This window comes from Grampus griseus (assembly GCF_964374135.1).
Source record: "Grampus griseus genome assembly, chromosome: 7".
NCBI lineage: Eukaryota > Metazoa > Chordata > Mammalia > Artiodactyla > Delphinidae > Grampus > Grampus griseus.
Window position 1 is genome coordinate 79,379,184 of NC_139001.1, and position 27,413 is coordinate 79,406,596.

The window sequence follows — 27,413 nt, forward strand, 5'->3', positions numbered from 1 at the left end:
CAATTCTCGTGTACCTAAAAATCAACGTGGGTGTTGTATTTATTCACTGTGTCATAGTTTGCCAATATCTGCCCTACTTGAACTTGTTAAGCCTTCTAAAAGTGGAGAAATGTGAGGGGGTGGAGTGTAGGTGAGGTCATCATTGTCTGTGCTCAGGTTCCAAAGAACACACCAGCTCTCTCATACCCTGCAGAGTGGTTGGGGAAAAGCATGAACAGTGTTCTTTAGGGGAGTGGCTCTAGATTTAATGTCAGAACAAAACTCCTCTAGCTTAACCTCCTCTTTCTAGTCCCTTTGTAGACTTTTTCTTCAACATGTGATCTTTCCTATCAGATAGAATACTGTCAACTGTGACTAGTGAAAGGCCCAAGTAAAAGTGGCCTATAAAACTAGGGGTTTATTATCTCCTATAACAAGAATTATTGAGTATAACCAACGTGGTTATTGACTATAACCAACCTTGTAGTCTCCAAGGTTGGTTAATTTAGAAGCTTAATAATGTCAAGGACCCAGGTGCTTTTGTCTTTCTTCTCTAACTTGGCCATGTTTCCCTGTGGTCTCAAGATGGCTGAGGCAGATTCAGGTGGTACCTGCAGACATGAAGACCAGCTTCATGTGCATGCAGTCAATACACCTGCATGGGGCGTAGGTTCAGAAGAATCCCATGCGAGGGGGCTAATGCTCTGTCGTCTCCGTCTTGAAATTCTTCATGATTTTACTTTGAATTTGCGTTTTGTAAGTGAAGTTCAGTAGGACAAAGGAGTATGCACCAAGGGCTTGTAGCCTTAACTCATGCCTGGTCCTGCCTCCCCACTTGGGCCGGATGGGTTCTAGACCACCTGCTCCCTGACCTCTACCCAGCAACTACTGCCACCCTTTGCCTCCAGCAGGGGCCTAGAGGTAGGTGTGGGGAGGGTCGGGGTAATGTATGCTCTGCATGCTGAGTTGCAGGGCGAATCACCAGGTGCCTGTGAGGGTCCCCAAGCCTAAATAGCAAATAAAACCCACCATGACAGGTGGAGAGAGAGACAGTTGAAGAAAGGAACAAGGGTCTTCACATTTTAAGTTTTCAGTGGGCCCCACAAATTATATAGCTGTCCCTAATGCAGAGTTCTAGCATAGGAAACAAACTTTTCTGTGCATCTCTTTTCTCTAGCAAGGAGTCTTTTGCAGACACTCCCAACAGATTCTAGTTCTACATAGCCCAAATTTAGAGCACGTGTCCATGCTTAAGGCAATGACTGGCCAGAGATTGAGACTACCCTGATTATAGCATAGACTAATAGAGATTCACCTTTGGGCTAGAGATGGTTTCTAGCCCTGAACCCATGGCTGCTCCAGATATCAGAACAAAGTCAGAGATCTGCCAGCATGGAAAGATGAGAGAGAGGTGAAGAGGGGAGTAGGATCTAGGTAAAAAACCAATAGTGTCTGTCACACTAGTCTCTCCCTGATTCATTTCCTTTTTCATTCCATCATATCAGCTAGAGAGGCCATAGGATCCTCAGAAATAAATGAGTCCAATGCTTTTCTAGTTCCTTTAGCAGTGGGAACTTTTCTTCAAATGGAATCACAATATCAGAGGGCAAGAAGAATAAAAGGGAGCTTCTTTGGTTGAAACAGATGAATGTTGCTTGGGTCCCAACCAATTAGGAAACCTAATTATCCCTAATGAAAGTTAATCAAACCAATCCAAGGGTGTCTGCTTAAGTGTTGTGGTCTGAAAAATCTTTCTGTGCTACTTAAGTTCATCTTTTTAAAGATCTCAAAAATATCCTCAAAGTTGATGGTTGGTAAGACACACGTGCACTGTAGCTCACTTTGTTTTCTAACTGAAGTGCAACATTTTTCTCTTTCAAGGCATATAAAACAAATTAACCCATCAAGAAGTGATATGAAAGTTAATGTTTTTCCAATTTAATTCTTATTTTTATCTAGGGCTTAGCATCTTACAAAGCCTTCTGATGTTTGACTCTTATACTTAATTTCTAAAACATCAGAATCACATTAAAGTCCCTAAGTGTTTGGAATTAGATGACTGATTGACTAGCAGAATGTTACTGGGCAAGAAACCGAGTAAGAAATTAATTTGTTTTCTTTCCACATCAAACTCTCAGCTGCTGGGCAGGGAGATTTTATGTCTTCCTTTAATCACTGTCCCAGAGGATTTTTATGCCAACCCTTCAGTACCAACTGCTCAGGTACACTCCCACAGAGATATAAATACAGCTAGCTGAGAATATAGGGACAGGAGATCCAAGTCTGGCTGTACACTTGGGCTTTAGAGAAACATTTGGCAACTTGGAAGGGCCTCAGCAGAGTCTGTCCTAACCCCTCCACATTCCATCCACCACTCCAACATGGAACAAATTCATACACCACAAGCCTCACCCCAAAAATACACACTGGAATCCATAAACCACATTCCTGTGTCCATACAGTTAGAGACTCAGTAGATTTCTTCTTCACAGGAATCCTGAAAACAAAGACCAGAGTCTGAGGTTTTCACCACAATGTCTCCACAAGGATTAATACAGCTGCCTGGGAAAGAGAGGAGCTAAGGAGGGTCAAATGCTTCCTACACGTTTGACTGAGTGGAGGGGAGGAAAGCACCTACAAGTCATGCAGGCTGCAGCATCTTCCTGGCCATTTTGTGATTCTCAGAATCAAGCTTTAGTTCAGCTAGGCCTGGGACACTGAGTCTGCAGGTATTTTTACAATGTCTGCCAGGATTTCTTAGCTTTGCTGTACTCTTAGGCCAACGGCAGCAACTAACCGAGGCCAGTTACCTAGAAGGAGTGTACCAAGAGGACAAGGCAAGTAGTGGGCATAGCTTAGTAATTAAAAAAAAAAAAAGAAAATACACACCCTTAAAATACTCTAATGCTTGAGCAATACCTTTGTTATAAGAAGAACAAGATGGAAAACAAGAATTGCACTTCGACCTGCAATATTTCTGCACTATTGCAGGGCTGCCAAGTTGGTTCCATCATTTTGAATGGCATTTAAGGATGGCGGAGATACGTGATTTGTCTAAAATCATAAAACAACAACACAGGAGAACATTTGTTAAAGTGCTGAGTAGACTAGGAAGAGGATTTTCTTGTTATTCGGTCCAAATTCCTCATTTCCAGAGTCAAACTGAAACTCAAAGAGGTTGAGTGACTTGCCCTGAGTCACCTGACTTCAGTCTCCTGCTCTCAGTCCATTCACCACAAAGCAGATGACCCAGAGCAGATTCTTCTTGGGTTAGTAACTTTGCCAAATACATTATTATGCATTTAATATCGGTAGTTGCAATCTGTCTATAAACCAACGGCATTAACTACAGTAAGTCATGGATGGGAGTTGTTTGAAATAGTCATTTTCCTGTAGCTTGGATCATTCAGGTAGTTTTGGAACTCATAGACTTGCATAAACACACAAAACATGTATTATTCGCCTTCTATGTCCAGTCAGTATCAGCCTGCGTTTTCTTCTAAGACAGAAGGGACAGTAGTCATCACAAACTGGTGACGAATAGATGACCCAGAGCTTGGGGAAGCTTGTTCATGTTGCCCATGAAAGGGCATTTAACTAGCCGTGTGTCCTCAGCCTGCCCAGGCACTCTGGGCTATGCCAGTGTCATGGTCATCTTGGCCCCCAGCCATCAGGTGTGGTGTGACAAGTCTGGGAAGCAACCACAGCTTGAGCAGAGAGAATGAGTCACAGAGAAGCTCAAGTCCGGTGCTACTTCATTGTTAATGTTGAGGAAAATAATAATAGGGCAGCAGGGAACAATTTCTAGTCAAGGAAGGGACTGTGCAAAGGAGGAGTACTTCTTTGATTCTTGTAATATTTAAAAAATAAATAAATGAGGTGCATATTTGGCCCCTGGTTTTGCTGCTCACCTGGTATAAACCTGATATAAATTGAATATAAGCATCTTTTTGACCTGCTATTTCTTGGCCGTGACATGCAGTCTAGTCAGTCCTCCTAACCACGGGATTTTACTACCAAGGGGTCAGCACACTTTTCAATGAAGGACCAGATAATGCCTATTTTAGGCTTTGCAGCCGTATGGCTTCAGCACTGCTAAACCTTGCCATTGTAGTAGGAAAACAGTGATGGTTAATCTGTAAAGAAATGGACGTTGCTGTGTTCTTTGGGGCCATAGTTTATCAGTCTCTGCTCTGATAGTTCTGAAATTTCTGGAGTTACTATAGAGAGTGAGAGGGCAGGTCTTAAAGGGTTCTGCGAAGTTTTTAACCCGAAGAGAGCCACATAAGGGTGGAAGAAGAGGGCTGAGTTTTATGCTCACCCTAGCCATCTTTAGATGTCTGGGGCAGAGGAGATTTGGAAAGTTCTGGTCGCATTAATGGTCCACTGAGGGTCCGGTAGAAAGGTTCCAAATCCTCTGTGTGTGGGAGAATTGGTTGAATGGATCCTCTCACCATAATTTGCAAGTTCTTTTCACTAAAGATAGTAGACATCATTTGAAGGGAGTTTCATCTACTATCTCCGTCCTACTGCCATCTTGAAAAACATTGAACCTCATGTGACATGGTTTTACAGATGCCAATGAACATATATTTTGAGCATATACCTCAGAGTGTGGTTAAATATAATTCGGGCCAGTGCAATGTAACTTGCAGGCGTAGAGACATATGGCTTGAATGACTTGAGCTCATGCTCTGTGTGTGTGTGTGTGTGTGTGTGTGTGTGTAAAACAGAAAACAATACCGTCTGACTAAATGGCAGGCTTGGTGCCAGATGCCAGTCTGGCTGAGACAGGCACACAAGCGAACAAGCTAACCTCAGCCTTCACTTCCTCCTCCCCCAAGAATCTATTAAAAGACAGAAAGGGCTGTTTAGCATCAGAGAGTGGGACATGATGCTGAAGTGCACATTCCCCAGTGTCGGGATCACAGCAGCTGCAGCCCAGTTTCAGTGACAATCCCTGCTACCACCATGCCCTGGTGAATCCCAGAAGTCAGAGGAGGAAGCTCTGTGGGACTTCCAGGATGTGGAGACTGGGCCAGGAAGTGGAACAAAGCATGCATTACAGAGCCCTATAAGACATCTTCAGGAGGCAGAAACTTTCTGAGCCGCTCCAGTGGCAGAAGGAGCGCCCACGTCGATCGGCGGTAAACTTCTCCAGTTGGCCTCTTAACTAAGTCTTAGGAAAAATAAATGAGGTGATGGAGAAGAAGACTGATCCATGCGGCAGAAGAATCAAAAATCCCAGGGACTCCAGTTTGCCACTTCTTCCACATGTTTGCCTATACAGCACAAAGTGAATTATCTATCAAGTGATAGTATTTTTACATTAAGTATACATTATAGGATTTTTCAAACATACAAGAATATACTAAGATATGTAAAAAAAAAAAAAAACCCCTGTATTTCCACTATGCAAATATATTGAGTACTAACACATCTGCCATACTTGTGTCATTTTTTAAAAGAAATAAAATATTACAGACACAGTTGGAGCCCCGTGTATCACTTTCTTGTCTCTTTTCCCCTGCTGTGTTCCCAGTGGTAACTCCAGTAACTCCTGAATTTAGTGTGTATCCTTTTATACTATTATACATACATAGTATACATTAGTAATCCATAGGCATATTTGGCATGTTTTCACTTTTTATAAAAATTGTATCATTATATATATTTTCAACCTGCTTTTTTGCACAACATTATGTTTTTAAGAAAATTTCTATGTTGGTACACAGAACCCTAATTCATACATTTTAATTGTATAGTATTCTGTTTTATAAATATACACAATTAAACTGGAAAATGGACATTCATTCAGTATTGAAAAAAAATTGAGCGTCTCCTGTCCTTCACATTATTTTATGTTCTATGGATATAGAAGTGAATAAAATAGACACAGTTTCCTACCCTCGCGAAATTGACATCTAGTGGTGGAGATAAACAAGAAACAAATAAATATATAATAGAATGCCACTTTTAAAGATATCTATGAAGTGGGGCTTCCCTGGTGGTGCAGTGGTTGAGAGTCTGCCTGCCAATGCAGGGGACACGGGTTCGTGCCCCGGTCCGGGAAGATCCCACATGCCGCGGAGCAACTAGGCCCGTGAGCCATGGCCGCTGAGCCTGCGCATCTGGAGCCTGTGCTCTGCAACAAGAGAGGCCGCGATAGTGAGAGGCCCGCGCACCGCGATGAAGAGTAGCCCCCGCTTGCCGCGACTAGAGAAAACCCTCACACAGAAACGAAGACCCAACACAGCCAAAATAAATAAATAAAGATATCTATGAAGTGAATAAAAAGGAAAGTAAAGGGATAGAGAGTAATAGGAGAGGAGATGCAACTTTAGAAAGTTTCTTGAAGGAAGGCTTTTCTGGTTAGAAAGTTTTGAATGGGACATTTGTGTGGTTTCCAAGTCTTTGTTATTATCTGTAATGCTGTAGTCATGTTTTTTGATACAGCGTAAACGATGCTGTAGTCACGTGTGTATGACCCCTATGAATGAATATCTCCTTGTGAAAGTGAAACCACATATTTCGGGGCAGTGTTGCTTCATTTTTTTCCTTGATTAGAAAATGAAAATATGTGTTTGGCATACTTATGGAAACAGAGGAAGTACCTTGTAGAGTGTCCAGAGGAATCCAACCCGGGGCTTCAGGCCACTGCAGGCCCTTCCCTCCCCACCTGTCCGCAAGCCTCCAGGATCAATATCTCAGCACCCATGTGACCCATGCCGAGCACGCTGGCTGCCATCTGCAGGAAGCTATTCATTGACTGAATTTATTTTTTGAAGCTGAATAATATATATATTTTTATTTTATATTGGAGTATAGTTGATTAACAATGTTAGTTCTATCTGTAGGAAGCCCTTTTCCTGAATAGAACTGCTGTGTGAAGGAGGAGGCATATATTCAGCCTTAGGAGATAATGCCAAATATTTCTTCCCCAAAGTGCCTCTACCAACTGGCACTTCCCTTCAGTAGCATATGAAACTTCCCATTTCACCAGATCCACCCCTGCATTTGTTGAATTTTTAAAATTTCACCAAATCTGTTTACATTTACATTTCCCTAGTTATTGGTCACATTGAACGTCTTTTCATATATTTATTGGCCAGTAAGTTTTCCTCTTCTGTGATTCATATACTTTCCTCATTTTTCTACTAGGCTATTCATTTTTCTTATTTATCTATAGAACTACTTTATTTAATCTAGGTGCTAATCTTTTGGCAGTTGTATGCAGATATCATATCCCAGTCTGTGGCTTGTCTTCTAACTTTATTGGCACTTTTTGTTCTACAGACATTTTAAACTTTAATGTCGTAAAATTTGGCAATATCTTCCTTTATGGTTTGTGCATTTTTGTGTCAAGACTCCTTCCCTATCCTGAGGTCATATAGTAGTTTCCCACATCTTTTAATAAAAATTTTCCTGTTCACATGGCAGTCTTAACTTTGCCTGACACTGAGTTTCTTGGAATCACATTAGTGAGGTTTATTTTATTTTATCCTTATTTAAATTTTATTATGACTATCTGTCCATTTATTGAATTGTCCTTCAGGCCACTGACCTACAGGCACCTTGATAAACACACGAGCCTTCCTTTTGCAACTCATGCTCATGTACTTGAGAAGATGGGGCTGAGAGCAACATTCACACATCCCTGTGAGGTTCCCTGATGGCCTGTTGGTGGGCTCTAGAGCTGCCCAGCACAGCATAGTGGGAGATTCGAGCACCAGGGGGAATCTCTCCTCATGCGTTTATGACTTGTGGTAATTAAACTTCAGAGAGAAATTTTTGAGTCAAGACCTATATAAAATTATAAGTGAATTAGTCATGCCAAAGCTCATGTGCTATTATCATGAGCTCCAGCCTTCAGAACTTCAGAATAAATCACAGCCAAGGTACAGGCGAGAGCCAGCCATCAAATTTCAAATATTCCAGGATTGAGAAATGTAATTAGTTGACCTACAATAAACACGCTTTATCACTTAGGGGTGTTTTGCTCTGTTTCCTGCAAACTGTGAGACACGTGCATTATAAACCTCATACATTATTAAAACAGTTTGTTTTCTAAAAAAAAAAATAACTTGGCAGAATAATATTGGAATTAAACCAAAAATTCAACTTTCTGGACTTTAGAATGGCATAGATCCAGACCAAGATTCAAGAAAAAAAAATAACAACCTTCAGCTATTTTAATTAACGACCACAACAAAAACAATCAGCAATTTGAAGAAAAACTGCACAAATAGCCTTATGGTAGAGATTTCTGATAATGGAAATACCATGGAAATGCTAACAAAGGAAAAGAGAATGAAATCTACCCTTTACTGGACATTTAGTATCAACTAGTCACCGCATAAAGCATTTCTACATATGCTGTGCCGTTTAGAACTTACCGTGGCCCTCAGAAACACTAACATTCCCATTTTAAGGGTGAGAAGCTGAGATTTAAAAACCTTAATAAACTAGTCAAAGATGCAGAGCTGGTGAATATTAGGTCAAGTATTCCGACTCACATCTCTGTTGACCAATGTCTTTGCTCATCCATTTTCCACCATGGCTTCTGGTTCTAGCACTTGGATGTGTTGCTATAAGAATCTTTCAAAAAGCCATATTAATTTCAGGACCAGGGATCAAGGTGTAGCTTGGGACTGAATGAGTGTGACACTGCCAAGATTGTCCTAAGTCTGCTCTGGAGGAGACCCAACCCGTGGTGACCCCAGCACCACCCAGCCTCTGACACCCACACGATCATTACCCCGAATTACGGCATCCTGTTATTGGGTGGTCTCCTGAGTCAGTAGTAGCATTCCACTCCATACTACAAACCCCATGATTCCTCCAAAATCTCAACGGGATGTAGGGCGTATGGATTTTAGAGAGATAATACACTATGTTAGCAATCATTGCAGAACACCTAGGGGTATGAGGCAGCAACTCATAACGTTGTATTGATAATTATATTGATATTTCTGCTGTGAAATAATGGATATTCACACTAAATAAGGGAAAACAAGGGAATAAGTGGACCTGTCCGTTCAGGCAAGACTTCACTGCTAAATGAGTTAGAAATACTTTTGGGTTTAGAGCTTTGGGGATTTTGTAATTGCAGATAATATTTTGTGTACCCGTTTTTTAAAAACGGAATGCTTCTGGAAATCTGTAGTTACTATTTGCAGGGGAGTAAAAGAGTAAGTATGACTTGAACTTTGAATAGTACTTTGCTGCTGACAGAACTGTTTTCACACATTATGTTACACTCAGAGCAACAATGTGAGAGATTTTTATTCTATGTTATTGACAAGGCTGCTCAAACTTAGAGAGCTTGAGAAACTTGCAGAAGGTCACTTAGCCAGGAAAGAGTAAGACTGGAAACACATATTCTCAGACCTCTACAGGAGATTTGATAGAATCTACAGGTTCTATTTCCAGTTTTACCCTTTTCTACTATGGGACCTTGCAAGCCACTTGAGTAGGAAAAACTCAGTCCTCTTCCTGTGTTTCTCTTCTACGCTGACACACCTACCATACTCACAACACCTTTGATACCAGATGTGTGTGGGCTTTTTCCCACACCAAGCAATCCTGTGACACCAGCTGGGTGTCCCACAATTTAACTCAATTTGGACACTGTCTACCTGGAGATAGCATCAGATCCCACATGTTAAATGCTCAGTCCCACAAGACTACACCCCATCCTCCCACTTCAGATGCCAATCCCAAGTCCAGGTTGTTACCTGTGCTTCTGACTAGTTGGCTATAAATCTGAGGTTCCCACAATCCCCTCCATGGGTTCATTTAAATTGCTAAAGCAGCTCATAGAACTCAGGAAAAGAGTTTACTTACTGTTCACCAGTTTATTATAAAAAGATATAATAAAGGATACAGCTGAACATCCAGATGGAAGAGATGCATAAGGCAAAGTATATGGGAAGGATCACGAAACTTCCGTGCCCTCGCTGGATGTACCACTCTTCCACACCTCCGCTTGTTAACCAACCCCAAAGCTCTCCAAGCCCCAGGCTTTAGGGATTTTTAAGGAGGCTCATCACGTAGGCATGATCAATCATTAACTCCATTTCCAGCCCCTCTCCCACAGAGACTGGGAGATGGGACTGAAAATTCCAAGCTTCTAATTACGGCTCTGTAATTAGCCCCCATCCAGAAGCCATCCAGGAGCCTACCCAGAGTTACCTCATGACAACAAAAGACACTTCTATCACCCCGGAAATTCCAAGGGATTTAGGAGCTCGGAGTCAGGAACTAGGACAGAGACCAAATATTAGAACAAAAGATGCTCCTTGTGCTCTTATCACTTTGGAAATTACAAGGGTTTTAGGAGCTCTGTGCCAGGAATGGGGGCAGAGACAAATATAAATATATTTTTTCTGTCATCTCATACCACCAAACCTTGCCAAAGTTTGGTTTCCTTGTCTATAACCTGGGGACAATTATCTTTTCTGCCTAATTCAAAAGACTGTAGTGAGAAGGAGATTATAGTGTGCTATGCAAATGTAAGACCTTATTATTACCATACACCTGCATCCGTTTGGCTCAAAGCCTACGTGGGGCTTTGTCAGGATGGGTAGTATTGTCTGCGACTCCCCGGGGGCTCATCGGAACTTGCAGATGGCCAGAAGGGGACCTGTCCTCTCCTGCTGAGCCTAAGCCCATAGGTACAGCTGCAAAGCTTTCATTTTTTAAACTTTCAGCTGATTTTCGAGCACATTCCATTCTCATGATGTGCACATTTTAAAGGACGTTTGCCTTCAAGCATGCTGGAAAAAATAAATTGGAACCTCTTTTCAGTCTTTGGACCTCACAATATATAATTCAGGTAATAAAAAATATATATATTACATGTTTTACTCTACATTTCTGTGTAAAACAGAGATACATATATGGATGGAAATTACCTTTCTTTTCATTACAGTCTTTTCAGGACCTCACTAAAAAATCAGCAATGCCAAAGTCTGCCTCATGGTTAAAATCTTTAAAAGTGTGTCCAGAAAAATGTAATGAAGAACATTATTATGCCAGGGATTCAGTTGAAATGTAGACCAAACCAATTCCCTCTTACATATTTTGTAGTTTATGACTTGCACTGTAACATCACATGATAAACTGGGTAAGACCCTGTTTTCTCAATATTGGCAAGATGGAAATGTTATACCACATTTGTCATTTACTTCCTTCTAATCTTACACACATACCAAATTCTACATAAATAAGTATCAATCAATTAATTGAATAATGTATCTTTATGTACTGTTGCACATACACATGTATGTATACATATATGTACGTTGTGTATGACATATGCACATATTCTATGAATGGATTCAATAAAAATATATTACCTCATGTGAATTAGCTACTTATATGAGGCACCGGGTATAGAAAAAAAAAAATAACCTAGTCCCTAACCTCTAGCAGATGGACATTCATGGAAATGAATAATTTGATTAGTGTAGTATAAGAACATTATATTTTATTTTGCAGTTTTATTGAGGGTCCATTGAAATTGCATAGGATAGTAAATCTATCTTCTCAATTAGATGTAAATCTCCTAGAATCTAGGACTATAGAGATATATACACTTTATATATATATATATATATATATAATATTGAACACAGAATATTGCTTTGTACAAAATATATGCTTAATTTATATTTTATTGACCAATATTGTTTGATTTTAAAAATCTGAAAGGCATTATTTGGGAGAAATAACCAAACTTTGTATTTGAAGGTAATGCTTACTACAGTGATTTCTGTACAGGACCAATCCAAGTTAATGCTTTTAAAATCCAGATGGTGCAGACATTGTATTGTCTTTTCATTTGTTAATAACTTCTTAAATTCCAAAAAATAACAATTAGCATTGGATCACTTATATAAAAGTTTAAATAAAAAGAAAGAAAAGAAAAGAAATGAATTAAAAATACATTGGTGGTTTCAAAATGATTTGGTCATTTCTTTGCTAGCACTCTCACATTTCAAGCCATCTTTTTGTCTTTAGGGCTGGATATAATGAGTCATATTTCTGATGCTTCTTGGAAATTCTGATAGGAGATAAGATGGGAGCAGAGTTTAAAATTCTTTTAAAAATGTTGGCTCAGTTCTCTCCTTGGTTGTACAATGAAGAATTACCTGTGGATTTTAGCAAACCTTGGGTAACTGAAGTTGGCTGTGATGGCTGAGACAAAAGAGGCCAGAAATGTATCCTGGATGGGATAATAGGAAGAGAAATTCTTCTCGAAAGTACTCAGTTAGTGGCCTTGGCTTTTCTTAGTATCGTGTATTGGTAGGGTTGTGTTTAAGTACAGAGACAGAGTTGTCACTATTAATTTCTGTTTACGAGGCATTCTGAAGATATTGTAGTATAAAAATAATAAACCAACATTGTTATTTTCAGGTATGTGAGCTGTAAAGCTGACACTTTAGCCCTCTGGCCATTTTTCAAGACATTACCTAATACATTACTTCATAATGATGACTAGAGGGAAACATTTTCAAAAGCACAGTCATAAAGTGCTTCGATAAAGCCCACTCTTCGGTCTTGTAGCAAAACCTAGACATGAATCCCTCCTAAAAGAAGTCAGGAGGCACCAAATGTCTCTGCCCATGCATAGCAGCATCATTCATGTCCTTCAAGACTCTCAAGTTCATTTTGGGACAGAAATTCTAGCAGGTAGACTATGTGACCAAATTCTGCCCCAGGAAGGAAAGAGCCTACTGAGAAGCTGTGGTAGATAAAACATTGTCACCCTCATTATCTTTATGCAGTGGGGAAGATGATCAGCTAGTAAAGCCTGGCTCTTGCAATCATGTCTCTGAGGGGTTGAGTCCCCTAGGAAGGGGCAGGTTTGGCACAGAATGGAAACAGTGGCCTTCGAAGACACCCTGGGAACCCACAATAAGGCGGCATTGCTGACACCTCTGCCAGAAACAGATATAAAAGACTGTAACTGCCAAGGGCTGGCTGTGGGTCTCATTTTCTATGTGTTGTCAGAGAGGAAAGACTCTATCTTCCTCATACCAGGGCGTCTGTGAGCAACATCACAGTTGGCTCAGTTCTCTCCTTTGGTTGTACAATGTCTTCTTCATTTCTCATCATATATCCCACATCTCTGCCATTTTCTATACAGAGTTTATGAAAGATCATCCAAGATGGGGGTTTTCAAAGCTGGTTGTACATTAGAATCACCTGAGGAGCCTTAAAAGACTACCTCTACCTGGGCCTGACTGCCTAGCACTTCTAATGCAGAAGATCCAGGCATCAGCACATTTAAAAAATTTACCAGGTGATACTAATGTGCAGCTGAGGTTAACCGTTGACCTAAGGAGGTAGGGCTTTTGCTGGTAAGTAATGAGTAGCTAGTAATGTTTCTGGCTAGGGGAGTGTGTGAGAAAGATAAATCTGGTGACGTTATGCAGAGTATATTAGAGAAGGGAGAAACTAGAGGTGGAAATCATGGGTTTATCAATTCTATCAGCATTTGAAGGAGGATCATTCATGGTGGCTGGAATGTCATTGTAGGTGAAATGATGCCACTCAATATCTGTTCAAACCACATTAAATATTCTGTTTAAGTGTCATTTTAAAATGTCATCTTCTGTGGTAAAAGGTAACATACTCTCGGAATGCATTTCTATCGAGGAGGATTTGTAATTGATAGTAATTTGCACTGGTAGGTAAGAAAAAATACCTGGCCTATGAATTCTTGGATTAACTTTCTTTCAAACTAAGGAGAAATGCAGATACCTTCAAACCTATTCTTCTGTTTTTATGTTAGATGGTGAAATTCTCACTCAGATAGTCTGACAGGAGGCCAGTGAGTCTTGATTCAATCAGTGTGGAGATGTGGGATGTGGAGAATAATGCCATCCATTCACTGTGCTCATCAAAACCACCATTCTGCAAAGATAATCTGACTAGAAGAGAGAGAAATTAAGGGAAGGTGGTCTTAGAGCACATTCATGCTGCTGATATGGAAATGCAATTACATGTTCATGTTACTCTCTTCTGCATAATGGAAGAAGTCAAAGATAACTGATTCCAGTCTGGCAGCTAAATGCTAAAAACATATAATAATTCATTCAGTCATTCATTTTAAAAAAATTTTTTTAATTAATTAATTAATTAATTTTTGGCTGTGTTGGGTCTTCATTTCTGTGTGAGGCCTTTCTCTAGTTGCGAAGAGTGGGGGCTACTCTTCATTGCAGTGCGTGGGCCTCTCACTGTCACGGCCTCTCTCGTTGTGAAGCACAGGCTCCAGACGCACAAGCTCAGTAGTTGTGGCTCACAGGCCTAGTTGCTCTGCGGCATGTGGGATCTTCCCGGACCAGGGCTCGAACCCGTGTCCCCTGCATTGGCAGGCAGATTCTCAACCACTGCACCACCAGGGAAGCCCTAAAAAAATTTTATTGAGGTGAAATTCAAGTACCATAAAACTAAACACTTAAAAGGAAACAATTAAATGTCATTTAGTGTTTTCACAGTATTGTGCAATGACTACCTCTATCTAATTCTAAAAACTTTTTATCACCTTAAACATTAATACATTCTTAAATTATTTATTTATTGCTCTATATACAAATGCTGTTGTACCACGTACAATAAACTGTATAAAGAAAAATAAAACATGGTTTATGCCCCTAAGAAGCAAATGTTTAATAGGGATTTTGGCCATTTTCCTCTTAAAATACAAGAAAATATATAATAAGTTCTATAAAAAAAATGACACCACCCAAGGGAGAGCTAACTTCTGACTTGTGGATGCCGGTGGGTTGGGTATGAAAAGCTTCACCATGGAGGTGGTATTTGAGACAGGCTTCAAACGATGGGCAGAAAAACAGGCAGAAGGAGGCAGCATACTGCCGGTAGCAGCAATATCATGCGCCAAGGGAAGAAAGAAGGGGCATAAGAAACACTCAGCGAGGGTGGTGTGACTTCCCTGGGCAGGACCGGCGGAGTAGAAGTTCAGACTGGAAAAGCAGGTTAAGCCAAAGTTGTTTGTAGAGATCTCTTAATAACTGACTGAGGAATTTGGATTCTATTTGCTAAGCAATGAACAGCTAGTGAATATTTTTTAAGCAGGAAGAAATGCAGACAATGAAAATTTTAGGAAGATAAATCTGATGACTGGGTACAGGTTAGATTCGAGACAGGGAAATTGTCCCTTTAGGTATTTTTAGCAATGCAAGGGATCTGGTCTGTCAGTGTGTAAGTTCGAGAAGAGTCTTGAGAGATGTTTTCCAAGCCCCCAGAAGCAAGCTGGTGGGGGTCATAAAGGAGGAGGACTTAGGGTACCTCAACCACCCCCTCTGTTTCTGCTGTAAGAACCGACCTTGATTGCTTTGTCTTAGAGACCCTGTCGAAATACTAGGCCAGTCTCATTGGTAAATCACAGGGCCAGCCTTATAGGTAAATCATAGCTGGGAGTTAATAGTCATTCTTCGATGATAACCCCTCTGGAGAGTCTGGTCCAGGGGAACATGGACCAGGGCCTGCTTCATCTTTAGGCATTTCATACTATTGGTAGTGATGATTATTCTTATATCCAAGTGATACTGAAGGCGGTTTCCCTCTTTAACAGAAGCTTGTAGTCAGATGTGCAAAGAATCCTTTAGAACATGAAAGATGTAGATTCTCTCCCCTGCTCACATTATTCACATTTAATAAGAATTTACTGAGTGCCTACTGTGTGTTAGGTCCTATTTCAGACTCCCTCAAAGGGCTCTCATGATTTTGAGAGAGAATATCAAGTCCCTAACCTACTGCACCATTTTCCTAACCTACAGATGACAGGTACATGGCATGTTTACCTCTACACCCTGCTCCTGTCCCAAGTCCACATGGTCTTGGCATATCCATCTTCCCACTCAGCCTGGTCACAGCTCAGTCCTCAGCCCAGAGCTGTAAGCAGCCTCCACAAACACTGCCTAGGCAGGACCTATAGGATGTTGCCTATTGTCACTTATTCATGTGCCTGCCTTGAAACAAGTAGTCTCTTCTTACTTCCAGTGTTAAAATGCCTAATTCGGAGTGATATCATTGTATACCCTCATTCAATTTTAAATTTCTCCCTGGTTTGGGACTCCTTTAAGCTAGGAAACTTGTGGTACAAAAGAAAGATGTATTCAGTCTTCTCTTTTGATAACCCTACTACATACTGAATGTTTATCTCCTAATTTGTAGAGTCACTTAAAATGTGTAAGATCAGTTTTTATGTGACTGGAAAATTTCACTGGAGACGCGATGGAGATGCAATGATATCTGAAGACACCCCCAAAAATACCTGGGTATTTTTATGACTCTTCCTCCCACCTGCTGGCAGCCCTCAAGCTTCAAGTAATCTGTCTGTTTCCTTAGTAGGTCTCCTCACCCCTCCCTGCAGAGTGCCTCTCAAGGACACCCTTCCAAAGGGTGGCATTTGGACCACAAGCACAATTTTTTTGGCCCTTCAAAATTGTGGAAGTATATAGGCTTGTCTCAACTCAAATCTGACCCTTCCCTCTGCCACCAAACAGAACAAACTCTACATACAGCCTTGTGTATTGACACTTTCTGGGGATGAATCAGACTTCAGTCCTCACATCTTCTATGTCAGGTTCTCTCAGGGTTCCTCCTGAAGCCACCTTCACTTGGATTGATGTGAGGGGGAGGTGCTCCTCATGTCCTCCATGAGTGGGGAAGGAAGGATGTCCAGCACACAAACAACTCTCCCTTTAAAGAAACCTTATTGTCAATGTATTTAGCCCCCAAATGAAAACTTCGTCTTATTTTTTTTTAAAGATTTAATTTTATTTATTTTTGGCTGTGTTGGGTTTTCGTTGCTGCACGCGGGCTGTCTCTAGTTGCAGCAGGTGGACACTACTCTTTGTTGCGGTGCGCGGGCTTCTCCTTGTGGTGGCTTCTCTTGTTGCAGAGCATGGGCCCTAGACGCGTGGGCTTCAGTAGTTGTGGCACGTGGGCTCAGTAGTTGTGGCTCGTGAGCTCTAGAGCACAGGCTCAGTAGTTGCGGCACGCGGGCTTAGTTCCTCCGCAGCATGTGGGATCTTCCCAGACCAGGGATCGAACCCGTGTCCCCTGCATTGGCAGGTGAATTCTTATCCACTGCGCCACCGGGGAAGTCCCAAACTTTGTCTTATCTTCTATAGAAGTGGATGATGGGCTAATCTTGGCAGAAATAGTATCATAACCTCCAAGTGTGTCCTACATAGGTGGTCTAGCATCTGCTTTAGGCTACTGCATTTTTCCCTCTGAAAAGCCAAGACAATAGGAAAAGTCAAATGTAATGTCCAAGTACATGTCTAATTTTTTTGTGAGTGAAAGATCACTCAAAGTTTGCAAACTACATGTCTACACTCCCTTCTCTGAAACTCCTTGGGGCACATAAATTTCAGAATTCACAATTTTTCAGATTTTAGAAAAGCAATATGATACACATATCATTGATTATGTCACAACCCCAGTAGGATCAGGGTCAGCATTCCATAATCAAATTCAGCAAAATGTGCACATATTCACCCAAAGTTGGGTAAGTAAAGATAATAAGTGGCCTCTTGTCAGTTCTGGCCAAATTTGGCCACCAAATGACTCGTTGCCTGAATGAAATCAGTGGTAATAGGAGACATATTCTGGTTCTCTCTTCCTTCTATCCTCCACCCTTCCACCAATGACTTCCATTGGCCAGAGGAACCCTATGGAGTGAGCCTTCCTAGGCACAGAGCAGATGAGAGAAGGGCCAGAAAAGGAGGTGAGGCAAGCAAGTCTGGGAAGGCACACTTCCCTTTCCCACTCAGACCTCCCCTTTCAGGAGTCCTTGATTTTATTATCCATCCCTTTACACATTATGTCACTAACACCTCTTCTCAGCTAACTCTACATAAAACTGGCATTGAATTGAAAACCAGATAACCTGGACTCTGATTAAGGGTCTGCCATTATCTCTTACTGTATCTAAAGTTCCCACAATGAGACAGCACTTTTGGAAAGTGCATAAAATTTTATGTCCTGAGAAAAGCCAGAGAGTTGAATCTATGGGGATCAAGTATATCTGTTTTCTAAAGGTTTGACTCAAAGATTCAGGGTAAATAATGAAGGCTAATTAAATTGGTAATTTAAAGTGTACTGAGGAAAAGTATAAAGACCTCTCTAAACATTTGGTTCTTTTAAGTCTTTTTTATACGACAGAGACAAAAAAAAAAATCACTAATAAATGAATATTCATAACGTCCTTCCCCCAAAGGAAGAGGTCGTGTTGGTTCTTGGCTTTCTGCTGTTCTAATCTGGTATGAAGGACAGGTGTACAACTGACATAGCTGAAAGGGCTAGACTAATTTCCATTAGAAGGCACATATCGTTTCATTACAAAGAGTAATTGCCCGTCTTTCCTGGATGTAAATGTGTGAGAGACAGTACAGTGGAGGGGAGAGAGAGGGAGAACTGGAGAGAGAAGAGCCACCGTTGGCTCAATTCAGGGACAGAAGATTTGAACATGTGTGGAGAAAACTACTTAGGGCATCAATTCTGCCATGTGAACTCCTGGGAAAGAGAATTTTTAGGGATTTTTTTTTATGTCTTGTGAATGGCAGACCTCTTTGCTGCCTCTTCACGAGACTTCATTTTAAATTGCTTTTCAATACCTTTCTGGATGTTTCTTTTGTGTATGACACATGCTGAGATAGGTCACAGAGAGGCCCAGTTTTATTAGAGTTATATTTTTATAACATTTTTTAAAGTGTTCTCTAATGCTGCCATTTAACTTTATTAAAGAATTCTTCTGAGTTTTAAATGATGAGTACAAAACCTTGTTAATCTTTTTCTCAGTTCACCAGGGCTCTGTAGGAATCCTGGCAGTTCCCACAGATTCCAATTCTATCTATGTAGATAGAACCAAAGCAAAATACCTTAGCAGAAAAAAAGACACTTTTTGAGCAGTGAACTTGGAAATGGAAACCTACAATGTTACAACATGAAATCTCCCAACAAAAATGTGTTTTGTTTTTTAGTTTGTGAACATTCTGCATTCTTACCCCAGAAACAGACACACTGAAGTTTTATAAGCCATTCCCAGGGATGCATTTCTGTAAAATTTCCTCATTGTTTGTGATGAAGTGTGTGAACGATTCTGGCATCCATGCCCATTCATTTCACATGCCATCCCCTCAGGTCTGTTTGGTCCCAGCCTCAAATACCTCAGAGAGGGGGCGCCCCCCCTCTGCAACACTCACCACACTGCATCTTTGACATGTGTGTCTTTGGTCTGGGTTAATGTGTAGCACATCCTCTCCTTTTTCAGCAATTTCAAAATGTGTCTGTTAGTGTCCCATCTCTTTCCCATTTCTCTTTGTTTATAGGAAAGCATTTCTGGTTATTTTCTTGACTTTGACTGCTGGCTGATGGGCTGATAGGTTCTGCTGGCAAATTTGAACAGTTTTCTGTGTTTACATCTGTTCCTTCTCTGGGCACTGGTTGTTGGCACGCTGCAGACTTCCTTGTCTTTGGCCATTTTTTAAAACAATACAACCTCCACCATTTGCCCTGAAGTAATGATCAACACTTTTCCCAGATGCAAAAGTGTGGTAGGGGTTTCTTCATGCTGGAGTTTTATCTTTCCAATATACGTAAGGCTTTTTCCTTTTCGAAAATGGTTTAAAGTATCTCTATTGTTGCTTTCATTATCTTGAATCAATTCTTTGTCTTGAATTGATTTATCTTGAACCAGTTCTTTGCCTTGGATTGATTTGTCTTGAACCAATTCTTTGTTTTGGATTATTTATCAGTCTCTGCTTTGTCCTTTCCATTGTCTCTGCATGAGACCCTGTCAGTGTAGCTGTGCTTGTGATTCTCTTTTTGTCATTGTACTTTTTAAAAAATTAGTTCTAAATGGACTCCTAAGGATATGATGGGCTATATCTTGGTGTGTGTTGGCACTTACGGTTTTTCAGCTAAAAAAAAAATCTCACCTGGTTGACGAATAGTACTGATTAAAAGGTATTTGCCATCTACCAACGGGCATATTTTGTAAAGATAAAATACTGTCCATGGGTGAACTATGTAGAATTTTAATAATTCTTTACTTAGCAGTTACCAGTTGTAGAGAACCCATGCAATTTAGGAAGCCAGCAAGATTGTCAGGTTGGAACTCTTAACTTCAAGAGGCAGCGTTGCAGAAAGGAAAGTACGTGAACTCGAGACCAGACAGACCTGTATTCAGATTCTACCACTTCATAGCTCTCAGGATTTCATCTCTCCATGAGATGAATTTATAAAAAGGGAATAATAATATTTACTGGGCAAGATTATAGTTAAGATACATTCATACATCAGAAGTGCTTGGAATATAGTAAGTACCCTCTAAATGGTAGCCACTTCTACTTTTATTATTGATTTTTCTGAAAATGCCCACAGTCTGCTTCACGCAAGCGCTCTCACTGACATGATTAATTATTATTCTCAAATTTCATAAACCCCATTTGGCTTTAATGAAATGATGCATATGTCCATCTGGAAAGTAAGTTAAAAAAATAAATATAATTCTATGGAATGACTCATAGCCCCTTGGGAGAAGCAAAGCACAGGGCAGGCTGAGAAATTTTAGGTACAGGACATAGAAATTTTGTCTGGAGGTAAACAGTCAACGCCTACTTTTTCATTAAAAGTGCCAGGAGAAATATAATAATGTGTTCAGAGCCTATATTTCCAAGGATCCATTTCTGCAACTCCTCCACAGTAAACTTTATTGTACTCAATTTATCTCCCTGGAAAACCAACCCAGCTCTGGGATATGATCAGCCTAAAGGAATATTCCACTAGCTGACTCAACTCTCAAAAGTCTTCTAAGATGCATCACAAATGGGTTTTAAAGAATTTGCTTTTTTTGTGAAGAAAAGAGTCATTTCTCAGGAGACATAATCATTCTTGCTTCTCTAGATTGAAAACAAAAAAAGATTTAAATAGGATGGGGGTCTTTCAATTTAGCAGTGGAGCAAACCTTTTAGAACGCCTTTAGGAATTCCTATAGAGCAAATGATTTCATATCAGAATTGGTCTGTCCCCAGTGGACCAGAGAAAAAGGTTGGAGACCAAAAGGGGTTCTGTGAAAATCAAGACAAAAAATTAAGTTTTATGAATTATAATGATGATATAATGATGATGAATTATAATGATGATATAATGATGAATAGTTCAATTTTATGGCAGGTCTATTATTTAAAAATTTTGCATTTTACAATTAAATTCAAAGCATGTATAAAAAGTTACCATGCTCATGAAAAAGCAGGTTTAAGTATTTACCAAAAAATATATTTTGCGGATTTAAAATAAATCTTTTAAACCAGATAACCTTTTGATGCTTCATTTGGCATGGGGCTAGAGTGGAGCATTATTTTAATTAATTCATCATACAAGAGCATGTGTTCTTTTCTTAATACTTTCCCCATTCACTCTGGGTAAATACTTTAAAGTACTTCACCAACATTTTAATGACAAGTCATATTTTAGTCACATGACAAAAAGCTTCTAACATACACTACAGCCCAGTGTCTTAAAATGATCTGAATTTTGTTACTGTGAGATTTCTAATGAAAAGTAGAGCTCTTCCACTTAACAGAATTAAATTTCAGACTTAAACCATTTTCAAGGCTCCTAGAAGCCAAAGATAGATTCACCCTTGGTTAGAATAAGGGGAAATGAGATTGCTCAGGAAATGTGGGGTAAGACTGAGGTTGAAGGCAGGGAGAGATTTGGCCCTGGGTACCCAGGAACAGCACTGCTGGGTCAGGGCTCATCCACTTTGATGTCTACTACATGTTTCCTCCAGAAGGTGGCGCTGTCAGTCACTCCTGGATGGTTGTGAGAAAGGACCAAAATATATCCTGACTCTTAGGAGTTCCCCTCGCTAAAAGAAGCCAATGAATACAAAAGCATTCCTAGTTTGGCAACAGACATCATGTTTTAGCATATCCTCAACTCCCACGTAAGAGGCACTGAGGGAGCTTGTGCTGGAGGAATGATTGAGGGTATACGAGTCCCTCAGCATTAAGAAAGAGAAAGTTTATGATATCATAAAATTCTAAGCTGAACAGGTCTAACTTGTTAGACCAGCTCCTAAGACCAGCTGTCCTAAGACTTCTTAACAAAACCTTATTTTGAGTTTGAAGTTATTATATTGTTGAAGTTGTTTGCAAATTTCATATGTGTATTTATCAAGGGGGGTTGATCGATTTCACTGTATTTTCAAAGGTGTCCAAAAAGAAATTAGATTAAGAAACACTTATTTTAGGAAGGAGGAAGCTGAATCACAGCATGGTTAAGTGATCTGCTCGTGTTCCAGAATCTCAGTGGCAGAGGCATAGAACCCTGTTTTCCTGACGGATGTTGCAACTACACAAAATTCTAAAAAATGTCTTCACTTTGAAGAAAAGAAATATTTAACAATGTATTCTGCTATTCTGTATCACATCAAAATAACTGTAAGGTTGGTTAAATATTCAAAACTATTAGTCTTATGCTAATCATTTTTTTAAATGCTTATTTGACCAAATGTTTCCGTTTTGACTGATTATGTTGGCATTATCCAGACATAGCCCAAATAACAGCACACTCCCATGACCATGATCCTGTAAATATTCTGGCATCTCCCCCATTACCAATAAAACTATTCAGCACAAGTATGCAGCATAAAAGGGAGAAAAATGGGAAACATATGTTTGAGTTCTGCATGTAAAATCTATAGCCATTAAGGGAATGATTTGCATTATGTGGCCTGATCGTGTAGCTAGCAACTCCGGAATGCAGCGAAGTGAGAGAAGGAGCAAGGTTAGAAGAGATATTTCCAAAGAAGACAGAATTACAATTCTTCTTTCTAAACCAAAACAACCCAGAAGCAAAATGAGTGAGAAAACATTTCTATAGAACAAAATCTTGTACTCCTGTTGTATGATGTGGTTTAGGGTAGACTGATAAAAAGGCAGATATTCTGAGAAAACCTACAAACTACTAATTGTTACTAAGTAACTTTAATAACGTGGCCCAAACCCGGATGAACAAGACAAAACAATATCAACCACAAAATAACACCCACGATCCCAAACGAGTATCGTAGGATAATGATTATTAACTTGAATGGGGTTCACTGCCTTCTCCCACCTCTGTCTGAGTACTTCACTTCTCCTATCAGAGAGCAAGGTTAGAAGACAATTTTTCACGAGGAAATAGAGTGAAAAGAAGTTCCCCATGGTGGCTGCACGGAGCAGAAGGCTGGGAGTGTGGCTTCCGTGACAGTCCAAACTTCATGCTGTGACAGGGCAAGGAGGCTCAAGATGGCAGGGGTAGATGGCAGGGAAAGGAGAATGCTGTGGGGCAGAAGGGAAGACTCTGGGAGGTGTAGTAGAAAATGGGAGAAGATGAGAAGGTTTCATAGGGTTGCCTTAAGCCAAGGGTTGGAAGCCCTGACAGTCTTGAGAGAAACAGAGTAGTGCTCAATAATTCCAATTTGGGGATGTTTCCCTAAATGTGACACTGTTGAGGGGAAAGCAGGGGCAGAAAGCAATCAAGGCTTTATGAAAGCCTTACACAAGCAAAATAGAGGATAAACAGTATTGTCTAAAAACAACGTCCAGGTAGCATTTTTGTTTATGACACAGGTACACCGCGTGTGACCTAATTTTCACAATGGATCACTTTGTGTTCAATGTAATGGGTATATTTGTCTTTGCACTTACCTCAGAAGGAGATGTTCAGCACACAGTGGAATCACATCATATTGTTGGTAACAAGGACTGGGGCTAGAAGAAAGTGAAGGGTGGAAGACAAGGTCTAAATTTACCACTGCTTAGGGCTTCCCTGGTGGCGCAGTGGTTGAGAGTCCGCCTGCCAATGCAGGGTACACGGGTTCGTGCCCCGGTCTGGGAAGATCCCACATGCCGCGGAGCGGCTGGGCCCGTGAGCCATGGCCGCTGAGCCTGCGCGTCCAGAGCCTGTGCTCCTCAACGGGAGAGGCCACAACAGTGAGAGGCCCGCGTACCGCAAAAAAACAAAAAAAAACCCAATTTACCACTGCTTAAAACTTGCAACAAGGTCAATTGTAAGTTTCAGTGCCTGGTTATACCAGGAAGTGAGTTGAATGAGTAAATCCCTTCCAAATTTGGGATGGCTGCTATCTATATTAGTCAACTCAGAAAACAAACTGGCCTTATTCTTCATGCTTGTGGAGGTGTGGAGCACAGCAGGTTATGGTGAGTGTCTGCCACCGTGGGGAACAGGCTCATTCCTGCCATAAATAGGCAGAGTCTTCAGAAGCTCTTTTTCCTTCCTTCTCCCAGGTCCCACAAGTCTTTGTTTTAGTGACTTGCTTGTGAGGGAAGGCTATAAATCAGGGATCTCTACATAAAACCTTCAGATTGGGGTTCAGTGGAAATGGCTAAGAAGGAAGAACTTTATTGGAGAATAAGTATATCAGCTTGTTGTTTAGTGAAAGAGGTCTCTAAGCTTGTGTGGCCAGCTGTCCATAAAATATCCTTCCCATGGGGCATCTCATGCTTAATTGTTAGAGATGGGTTTTAATTACTTCCCACTTTGCCGTAACGCCATTAAGCCATGTTGTATGCTGGGCAGCGGGTATCATTTACTTGCTGCTCACAAGCCAATATCTGCATGACTCAGGTTAAATTCCACCTAGGTTTGCTTATGTGTGATGTCTTGATTGTGATCAATATTCTGAAATTCGTGCCAAATCAGAAAGCCATCTTACTGCTTGGGGATTAAGTTGACGGTCACTCTTCCTGGCCATCAGATAACCATTTTGCTTCTCAAAATTTATGATAGGGGGATCCCAATGTAGGGCAGTTTTGTGCCTTCATAAATCCCACCATGAGGAATGTATCTGGGGTATGATATTTCACAAGGTGGTTTGTGAATAATGTGCCCCAGAGTACATCACTCAGTTTCCTCCAGTTTAGATGAACAGAAATCCCAGTCTCCCTCGTCTATGGATATTCCCTTTTCAGTATTCCAAGAATTCCCCTAGCATGCTTCCATGCGTGCAAAGGGATGGTCTTGTGTGCTCCCAACTGCCCCTGAAATGTGAATCCCCCATACCTTCTTGAGGTTGGAGAACGTGGTAGCCAACTCTATAGTCGAACTGCAACAGTGTGAATCCCACCCACTTCATCTTGACTACTGTCAGCAAGCCAGAGACCTGCTAAGCATCAAAGGACCCAGACAAAAGAGACCCGATGCTGTGGCTCAAGCAGCATATCAATGGGTGTCATTCATATCTGAAGAAGGCCTGCTTAGGTCTGAAACCCATAGTTTAGTCACTTACATTAAGGCAAGTCTTTGCCCAGCAGCCCAGAGATTTCAAGACTTGAAATTTCATCCAAGGGCATCCCATTCCAAGATAGGCTTTGCTCTCCTCTGTAGTTAGAGAAGCACTTTCCAACAGGAATAAGACTAGAGCAGGTCCTGGTGTTCGGGTTCTTAGCATATGAGTTAGACTGCTGAGCCCCTTTTTTTTCTTAGCATTAAAAAAAGTTTATCTTTGGTTCTTTTGTTGCCCTTTCCAGCCATTGGGCATTGGTAAAGACCACCCTGACAGGCCACAATAGCTTTGAAAATTGAGCAGAAATTTAAGAAGCTTTGTACAAATTCACCAGTGTTCTCTCTAGCCATCATAAAAGTTCATATATCAATAGTTGTTTTCTTATCTCCCTCCCACCAATAAAAATTCCCCTTCACTAGATACTCCACTACCCTAAGTAAAGCATAGATGCACAGTATGAACGTTAGAATTAGGAAGTCCTGGATTAGAATATGAACTCCGTTCTAGACACGTGTCCTTGACGGAGTTACTGAGCCTCTTTAACTTGTTTCCTTATCTGCGCACTGAAAAGAATAAAGAGCATAATAATCTTATGCAGTGGTTAATGTGATTCAGCTTAGTGATATAAAGAGTTTGGAGCAATATTTGACACAGTAAGTACACAACAAAGGGTAGCTCTTACGTGTATCGGTTGTAGCCTCTAAAAAATATCTGCTTAAGTTGAAGGTGTGGTGCACCCAGTGGCAGATGAGGCTTACGAAAGTATCCTGCTGCAGGGAAGATACCTCTGTCCTGCCCCTCTTGAGCAACAGAGTCTCAACCACAACTGGCAGGTGGAGTCCTCTTATTCCAGATACCTATCCGCAGTAATGCCTGACATGCCCCTTAAATGAGGACTTTATGAAGATAAAAAAATTATTAGCTGAAAATGACTAGGCCCGCCCAAAGGAATGAAAATTATATACAGGTCACTGCACAGTTAACGCCAACACATTAAGACACCATAAGCATGGGTCTAGGATATTAATGTCTAGTTTCTCCTCACTAAAGAAACTGTAGAATTGATTCGTTTTTCCAGTTATTATTTTATGTTTATTTTTCCTTTTTTCTTGAAATGTTTCAGAATGTTAAAAAACTTTCATTAATATTTAACGTTAAATATTCTTGTATTATAAAATAAATGCTTATTGTTAAAAAACTCATGAATATATAATTATCTCAAAATAATAAAAAGCTAAATATAATAAATTCAAAAGGATGAAATTTTATCAAGGGAAAATCGTACGTCCCTATGAACCTTTTACTCTACTCTTTATCGTATCACTCCAGAGAAGCAGACTCTCGAAAGAGTTTGGTGTATGCACTGCTACACATTTTCTGTCTGTATATAAACGTGCGTAGGTGTGGATCTATGCACTTTTTTTCTTTGCAAAAACAATCCCACATTACACATGCTGTTCTATGACTCGCTTTTTCCCTTAGCAATTGTATTTGGGTCAGCTTTCCAAATCAGTACATTTAAATTTTTTTTGATTTTTAAACTAGTGTACAATTTAGATTGAGCTTACTTGCTTAAAAGACTTGAGATGTATCGTGTTATGTTTATTTATGAGCAAGGCTGTGCAATTTTAATAACCTTTTTGGTGACTTGTACTTCTTTCCATGTGGACTGTATTCTTATATCCCTCCTTCAACTTCCTAGTGTGGTTTGTCTTCTTGTTATTGATTGATTAGAAGTTTTCACTTATTAAATTAACCCTTTAAGAGTCATATTGTGGCAACTGTATTTCTCCAGGCTGTTACATTATTGTTTTACTTTGTTTATAATGTTTTGTGTTAAACGTAAATGTTTGAAAACTTTAATAGTCAAGCTTATCTAGGTTTTCGCTTATTTGTTACCATTTATTTCTTATTTCTTAGCTATTTCTTGCTATGCTAAGAAATGTCTTTCATAGTTCTAGTTTACGAAAAAAGATTTCATTTTTATCTCAAGTATTTTACACTTTTAAAATATGTTCAAACTTTTAATGTGTCTGGAATTTGTTGTGAAGTAAAGAGTAAACATTTTATTTTGTTCAAATGCCTACACATTTGAACC